Raw genomic sequence first — 9532 nt, forward strand, 5'->3', positions numbered from 1 at the left:
AAATAAAAAAAATTTCTGCATTTCTTTTTTTCAAATTGCGCGATTTTACAAATGCGCGTGCAAGCTTTGAGACAAATATAGGATAAGCCTTGATAAACTGGGTGCACATGTTTTCCCATAGACTTTACATGCAAACCGTATCCCAATTCCGTATCCCAACTGCACCATTGGTGTGAATTCTAGTGTGTCGTTTAAGGGCATCTTTCCGTGCAAAAGATTTCAGACAATGTTCACATTGATAATATTTCTCTTTGGTGTGAATTCTTATGTGTCGTTTAAGGTGATGATTTTGTGCAAAAGATTTCTGACAATGTGCACATTGATATGGTTTCTCTTTGGTGTGAATTCTAGTGTGTTGTGTAAGTTCACCTTTTAGAAAAAAACATTCCCGACAATGTTCACATTGATATCGTTTCTCATTGGTGTGAATTTTGATGTGTCGTGTAAGGGCACTCTGTGTAAAAAATTTCTCACAATGTTCACATTGATATGGTTTCTCTTTGGTGTGAATTCTAGTGTGTTGTTTGAGGTGACCTTTGTGTGTAAAACATTTCTGACAATGTTCACATTGATATGATTTCACTTTGATATGAATTCTAGTGTGCTGTGTAAGGTTACCTTTTAGCGCAAAATATTTCTGACAATGTTCACATTGATATGGTTTCTCTTTGGTGTGAATTCTAGTGTGTTGTTTGAGGTGACCTTTTTGTGTAAAACATTTCTGACAATGTTCACATTGATATGGTTTCTCTCCGGTGTGAATTCTAGTGTGCTGTGTGAGGTGACTTTCTTGTGTAAAACATTTCTGACAATGTTCACACTGATATGGTCTGTCGACGTGATTTTTGGTATGATCACTGAACTTTCTTCCACAGGCGAATACTTTCTTGTCACAAACACTCTGAATGATGGTGTAACTTGGTTTGTTCATGGCCGTGAGCATTCTGATCTGGTCATGCAGGTAGCAACAACAGCTTGTAGAATATTTTGGTCTTGGACGATATTCACATTGATACGATTTCTTTTTCACCAGCGCATGGGTATATTTCATCTTATGTCTATCAACATGCCTCTTTCTTCTGTCAAAAGATGGCAGACAAAGACCACAAAATGTACAAGACAATGGAAGCAATAATTTCTTGACTTCCATAGTTGCTACATGCCAGGGCTACAGATGACAAATGAGAAGTAGTTTTTATTTCCTTCAAGTTTGCTTTTTAGAAGTAGCAGAGTTTGTGGACAATGTTTCAAATTGGTGCCAATTGTAATATTGCAATCATATCGTTAAAAACGGTTGGAAGCAAATCCGAATGTGTATTCAGTTGTAAAGAATGATTTTCTTCTGTAGCAGTAGACTGTATCTTCCAATGATGGTATACATTTCAATTTAGATTTAACTTGTCCTTGAGGGCCTATTAAGTCACCTTGTATATAACGTACCACTGGTTGGAAGCAAATCCGAATGTGCAACTATACGGCAAATATTCAGTTGTAAAGAATGATTTTTTTCTGTAGCAGTAGACTGTATCTTCCAATGATGGTATACATTTCAATTTAGATTTAACTTGTCCTCGAGGGCCTATTAAGTCACCTTGTATATAACGTACCACTGGTTGGAAGCAAATCCGAATGTGCAACTATACGGCAAATATTCAGTTGTAAAGAATGATTTTTTTCTGTAGCAGTAGACTGTATCTTCCAATGATGGTATACATTTCAATTTAGATTTAACTTGTCCTCGAGGGCCTATTAAGTCACCTTGTATATAACGTATCACTGTTACCAGTATGTCAAGTCATCAGTATCTGGAATGCAAAATAATAATAAAATAATAAAAACAGATATATAACAATTTTACGAGTGAATACTGTTGAGTTTGGGTGTAAACATGTACAGAGTACATAAAATTATAAATGTCTTTTAGTCTAGAAGAGTTGTATGTAATTAAGATTTTTAACAATAAACAATGTTTACACACGGTCAAATTGCAAACTTGTCAAATTGTGTTAAAAACCAGTCCAATGTATTCTGCTAGTCACAAGGATTCAGAAAATGACCTATCTAGGGTACATAACACAAAATAGCTTTCCATAGACTTTACGTGCAAAATAGGGGTCACGTTTTAGGCCATAAGTCGAGTTACCTCTAACTTTGAAATATATATTTGATATCATCTTAATCAGAACAAAATTCTGCATAATATATCTGAAAATGACACAACATTTTAGGTCTACTTTTTGAGAAAATTAGCGCTATATAAAAAGGCCCGATTTTCCCGTGTTTACTATTTACGTCCGACTGCTAACCACGTTTTGACCTTGTGTGTTTATGCACTCATCATCGTCAACATCACTCAAATTTGTGCGTTTTCTTTTCAAATTAGTAGAGATCACATTCACAAGTTCTAGTAAAACACGATTTTCAACACTAAAATTGTTAATATTGCACCGATTTTGCACAATTTGTATGCAAAGTTGGGACTATAGGCGTGATAAACTTTTACCGGAAACCGCTTCACAGGCGGACTTAGTGGTATGAACCCTCTAGGACGTACCGTTCTTGTGTTATAACTAAAAAGTTCAAAGGTCACGTTCTTGGCTCTATGGGGGTCAAAGTGCTCAGATTTTGACAAAGGTGTCAAAACATTTATTTTCATAAAACAATTCAAATAATGATATGATTGCACCATCTTGGATGTTTCGTTACCTAGGTAACACAGCAAAATAGGTCAAGGTCAATAGCCTCAATGGTACTTGAGTTGACCTGTTTTGCTGTGTTAGTTCTGATGTGTCATGTAAGGTCACCTTTCCACTAAAAACATTTCTGATAACAGTGTTCTAATCAGTAAGTAAAATAAACCAGGAAATTTTCGGTAAAATACCTTAATTTACCGTAAAAATATTTCACCTTTCATATTGAAGATATACATTTTCCCCCAAAACACCTGCATTTTTTGGTGTTTTTGGAAAAAAAATCTATATCTTCAATACGAAAGGTCAAACGAAGCTTTTCCTATGATGGACGGCTTTTCATCCCAGCTACAGCACCACCCTGCATCTTTGTTTACTTAATTACTCACAATTTTTTAATTTAAAATCTCAGAACATTAGTTTTGGTATCAAATGAAAGAACTTTCTCAGCTTTAAAATTAATGCAAGTTTGATGGAATTGAAAATTCATACAGTTGATATCGCTCATCATCATACCAACCATAGGTATAACAGTTCCCGGGTCATTCTTCGGTAAGGTGCCTAATTGCAGTCCCGCCACTTTCAGGAGTCATAACTAAAATACGAAACATGATTTCGAATTTTATTTTTTGCAGTTGTTTAGTATTGATGTTATCTACTGAAGATAGCATTATGCACTATATTGAAATTGTGCTATCTACTGAAGATAGCATTATGCAATACATGTATATTGAAATTGTGCTATCTACTGAAGATAGCATTATGCAATATATTGAAATTGTGTTATCTACTGAAGACAGGATTATGCAATATATTGAAAGTGCTATCTACTGAAGATAACATTATGCAATATGGTCATGTTTTTTGAGGTGGGCACACAAAAAAGATGGAGCTGTCACATTTTTCAATTTTTTTTCTCTTCTTATTCCTATATTTTTGCTAAAATCCATCATGAAGAAATGGTTTTGGTCTTATTTTGAAGATAAATTATTAATTTAATGAAATAATAACAAATACAGTTGAACAAATGTATTAATTAATTACAACAGCTTAATTAAGTTAATTAGTCAGGGTGGAGCCGGAAGCAGAGGAGCTCTGTGTAATTCCAATGGGAAGTTGGTTTTCATTGATGTAGGCTTATTGTGCATGTAGGCCTATATGCCTACATGTTGTGTTTTGTACAAGTACCATTGTATTGTTACAAATTATTCACTGTATATTGATTTTTGGAACACCCTATATGGGAATTGGATATTTAAATGTGATATTATAGCAATTCTTAACTATTTAAAGTGTATTTAAAATATATAATCAGAAATACAAAAAAGGAATTGATTTTTGACAAATTGCAAGATGTGACGCAATTGGGTCCCACCTCAAAAAACATGACCATATACAGTCAGAATTAATGGGTAAATTTTCACGGGAATATTTTCTGGACAAGTGACACCGATGGCGCAGACATATTAGCATTATGGAATGTGACCCCGAGCACAGCGGGTGTTCTTCCAATGTATTTGAATAGGAAGAATTCCTCCTTTGAGGCAAAATAAGTTACTTGTCGCATGAAGTTAATAATGTTATGGTAAGAGTTTCCGTAGATAAATATTTTTTTCCGTAGATAGATATTTTTGAAATTACGTTTTGATGATATTGTGAAAAAATTAAGATAACATAATATTCAATAAATTTGCAATACACAAATTTCTATCAAAATTACGGTCAAAAAAACTATTCCAATTCAAAATTACTAAGACTTAAATAGCGAGGTCACCACCAGGGGTCAGAGATCAGGCTCGAGGTTACACTCACATTGATACGCATTGGTCACATGTCCAGAAAATTTCCCCGTGAAAATTTACCTATCAATGTTGACTGATATATTGAAATTGTGCTATCTACTGAAGATAGCATTATGCACTATATTTAAATTGTGCTATCTACAGAATATAGCATTATACAGTATAGACTACCCCGTAGTCCACTTGCCCATTGTGCATACTAAGTACTCTGGATATTGTATTTAAGCTTAAAACTCTGATTTAATTAATGTGTGCACAATTGATAGATTTTCACATCTGATCAGTCACCCTACTCCCTTCTTTGTTAGCTTCCCAAGTAGACTACTGACTTTGCCTTGCGGTTAAGATTTTTAACACGGGACTCTATGGAGAGTTAGCTACAACTACTGCATTGAAAATTCAGCAACTCAAGGCAAGTAGTTATTGATTTATTGATCAAATATTGGTTTTCCCTCATTTTTGACTGTAACTCCACAACTTTTGTCTGTGCTGAAATAAAATTTTCAGTGCAGTAGTTGTAGTACTTGCCCCTATAATATACATATCTTACTTGTCACCAATGCGCTATAATTTTTGAGAAAAATGCAAAAATAGGCACAAAATTAGGCAGGGGTGTAGTACCCCTTAATTTTAATAAACATCAGTATAATTTTGAGTTCAACAAAATGGGTTCATCATGAGTAATAATAACATATTTTTAATAAAATTCAACTATGGCATAGTCTATATACAGTATTGCAATTGTGCTATCTTCTGAAGATAGCATTATGCAATATATTGAAATTGTGCTATCTACTGAAGATATCATTACGCAAAAGTTTGAAATTGTGCTATCTACTGAAGATGGCATTGTGCACCATACTGAAATTATGGTATCTACTGAAGATATCATTATGCAATATATTTAAATTTTGTTATCTACTGAAGATAGCATTATGCAATATATTGAAATTGTGTTATCTACTGAAGATAGCATTATGCAATATATTGAAATTGTGCTATCTACTGAAGATAGCATTATGCACTTTATTGAAATTGTGATATCTACTGAAGATATCATGCAAAAGTTTGAAATTGTACTATCTACTAAAGAGCATTATGCAATATATTGAAATTGTGCTATCTACTGAAGATAGCATTAATGCAATATATTGAAATGTGTTATCTACTGAAGATAGCATTATGTTCAACTGAGGATAGCATTATGCAATATATTGAAATTGCTATCTACTAAAGATAGCATTCATTATGCACTATATTTTCTGGATGGGTCCTTTTTTCTAAATTTGTTTGGAAAAAAGACCAATTTGGCCTCAATCTAGCCAAAAGTTATGAAATTTCCCCCAAATTTGGGTTAAATTCAGCCAAAAATTTTGACTTGGTATATCGATGGGTCCAAATTTCTAGAAAAATTGATGTATTGATGGGTCCCCTTTCAAATTCTTAGCGGCACATCCTACCAAAACCAAAGTTAGTACCCCCCCCTTTTCAGCTCATTTCCTCTTTTTTGTTGCCAAAATGTATGTGTTTTCCTTTATTTTCAGCCCATATTTGGTATTTTTACCCTGATTTTACACTTGTTTTTCAGCTTCTTTTGGTAATTTACCTATTTTGGTCTATGGCCTCTCACCATGCTCATGCCCTGGTGATTAGCAGGTGAGATATTTCATCACTTGCCATTTCTCAGACTCCATGGTTAACCTCAGAGAACCAAGCAGATTACAATCATTTCTTCCTCTAGTATCTTGGTGGCGGTAGCCGCGGTACATGTATGATTAATATTGATTATATAACTTAGGTCATGTTCACATATAAATTATTTACCTGGGACCCGAGTTAACCCGGGTTGAAAAAATTTCTGTTCACACTATAGCCACTCTCATGAAGAAAATTGACCCGGGTTGATTATTTTGGCTAAGCCTACTGGAAAATGCAGGCATGTACATATTCTGTCATTGACTATTACCGGTATGGCTACCACCGGCCAAATTATGCTAATTTTTTTTTAAATTTTATTTCCTAATTCCACCTTACGTAATCTTATCTAGTTGCTCCTTGTCGCTGTTTTGGATTAAAAACTCAAAAAAATAATTGTTACTTCTTGATTCGATAATACTAGTAATTTATTTGCATGAAAATAACTTTCTTATCTCGGGAATAGAGGTTTAATATTGATTTTATTGCCAAGAACTGAATCATTCTTTTCCCAGTGCAGACAGAAACAATAGAAAGGGAGTGATAATGGTTGTGTTTTGTGTAGGTACCGGTACTTATTTTGACTCCACACAAAAACATTTTAGTATCAAGATCTTGCACAAGAAGTCTTGTTTTTCAATCCACTATAGTGCTACGTTTTTACTAATCACTAAAATGTCACAAGTTTGCTGCAAATCCGTCGCATATGTGAACACTCCCATTTACATGGCTTTGCTTTCAGATCTTCTATCATCCAGTCCAAAATTGCCAGTTTTGATACACGTCTATTGTACTCCTCATGGTCTTCTATATCCTTGCAAAAAAACTGGTCAGAATTTTTCATTTCTGCAATTGCAATTGTACCAATATGAACACTAATGCAGCTGTAAGCTTGATCTCTCAGTGAGCATGGAGTGTTTTTATTGCGCGGACAGTCTGGACAGCTTTGCAATTCTTCCCGATATGTCTTCATAATATCTTCATGAGGTATCATGTCAACCTCTCCACTTTCGTACTTCTGAAATCTCTCATCACTATACCATTCATAGGAATAATAGCCATACACGTTATCATCATTAAATGTATGTCTCATTTCCCAATATATATCCTGACACTTGTCACACATGCCAAATTTATCATAGAAATAATTCATAATCCGCAGTCTCTTTTCCGCGTACTTCTTACTAAAACTGCTAGTTCTTTCACTGCCTGAAGAGCTGCTACTTGAGTCAGAGTCAGAATCAGATGAGTCGCTGGAACTGGAACTCATTTTGTTTCATGGATGGCTGATATCAGACTTATGCCGTTCTTCATTCCATATCAATAATACCTGCATGCCATGGAGTAAAAAGAGAAAGAGTTTGTTTTCAAATTGTATTCAGGCATCAACTTCACTTTCAGGAGTTTTGTAAAACATTCAGTTCTTCTTCAGTGCATATAATAATGTTGAAATATGTCATAATTGAAACATCACATATTAAAAACAAGTATCAATAGGTACTTATTATGACTCCACACAAAAACACTTTAGTATCAAGAACTTGCACAAGAAGTCTTTTTTTTTCAATCCACTGACAGTGCTACGTATTTACTAATCACTAAAATGTCACAAGTGTGCTGCAAATCTGTCGCATATGGTCATTTTCACGGTAAAGGGTGTAACTTTTGATTTTTAGGGTCAAAATTTCAAACCACTTAAATATGTTTCTGTTTACTGAAATCATGCATAGAAGCAACTTAAATTCAAGTAAAATAATGTTTCAAGGCTTAAACCTTTTGATTTCTAATAAAAATTTGACATTTGCATAACATTTTGGTTAAAATCTAAGAAAAATGTATTTTACATAACCTCAGAAAATTTTGACATGAAAGCTGGAATACATGTGAAATTCCATTCCAAAGTAAGTCAACAGATATAAGTTAAATTTTATACCATGTTTTGCTATGTTTGTAATTGCAGTTTTGAAAATTTTAACATCAAGTGTCATTTACAATGGAAATTTCCAAACCTTAAACATATTTTTTAAGTTTTAATTGGGTTCCTAAAATAATTTGAATGTCTAACTTCATGTACAAATACTACTTGATGAAAGGAACCTCCCAGCCAAGTTTCACAGAAATTGGAGTTATTTTTAGAATTGGCAATTCAAGCGATTTGTGTTTCCGGAGGCTTCAGTTAACAACACAGGTGATCATAAAAGTAAAATATTTAGCTAACTACTACAAGTTGACAAAAAAAATAGGTAAAAAATATCACAATTACCAATTTTCATGCTTTGCTTCTAAGTATTGAATTTCAGTTGTGACAAAAATTAAATTATCACAGCAAGTCATTTTTTTGTTTCTGAGGCTTCATGTTAACAATTGTTAAACATTGCAGAAGTAGTTTTTTTGAAAACAACAGTGCTGGGATCATCTAAGCTGTTATTTTCTTGTGTGTATTGAATCAATGATTCTATGCAGCAGATATTGTAGATTTATCACACATTAATTTTTTCACCCATTTGTTAAGTATGGTGTTTTTTGCATGTGAAGCCTCCGAAACAGGCTTTTAAGGTATCAGTATATTTTTCAAACATTAACCATAATGTCAATTTTTTAAAATTTATGACATTCTGCACATATCAAGTAATAATTACAATGCAGATATCAGTATGAAACACACCAATTTAGATATGCATAGATGATAATTAAGTTTACTGTTGTTTCGGAGGCTTCATTTGTTTCGGAGGCTTCAATTGTTAACGGAAAGTTTGTATTGGGTCCCATTTTCAAACGGTGATATATATCTCCACGATTTAAAAACATGTGACTTGAGGATCTACTTTGCTACATTTTGATAAATAGATTGGATGAGCTCTTTTATTTATATTTGCACAAGCTTGCTGAACAGTTTGTTTGGAGGCTTCAAAAAGTTAACGGAAAAACGGCTATTTGAAGTCAAGATTTTATAAAAATTTTAAAAGCTTGCAAATCGGCTAATTTTTGTTACCCATTTCAAGTTAAGATAACAACTGTTATAAATCAAGAAGAAGTGAAGAAATAACCAAGAATTATGAACCAAAGCTACACCCACAAAGTTTGTTAACAATTGTTAACGGAAAATGAAGCCTCGAAGCGACAAATATCAAGTCCGGTTCTCAAAATACAGGGCCGTTCACAATTAAATCTAATGTGGCAGTGTTTACTGAACATATGACTGTACTTTCAGGATAAGAAAAATTATCCATGAACTAACTGAAGAAAACACAGGGTTTTACAAAAATGTTACTGTTTTTATAGTTTTTCCAAATGGCAATATTAAGTACATTTAAGCCTGCTAAAACTGAAGCAGTAACTCCCAAA

Source organism: Amphiura filiformis, chromosome 9 (genome assembly GCF_039555335.1).
Source record: "Amphiura filiformis chromosome 9, Afil_fr2py, whole genome shotgun sequence".
Lineage (NCBI taxonomy): Eukaryota > Metazoa > Echinodermata > Ophiuroidea > Amphilepidida > Amphiuridae > Amphiura > Amphiura filiformis.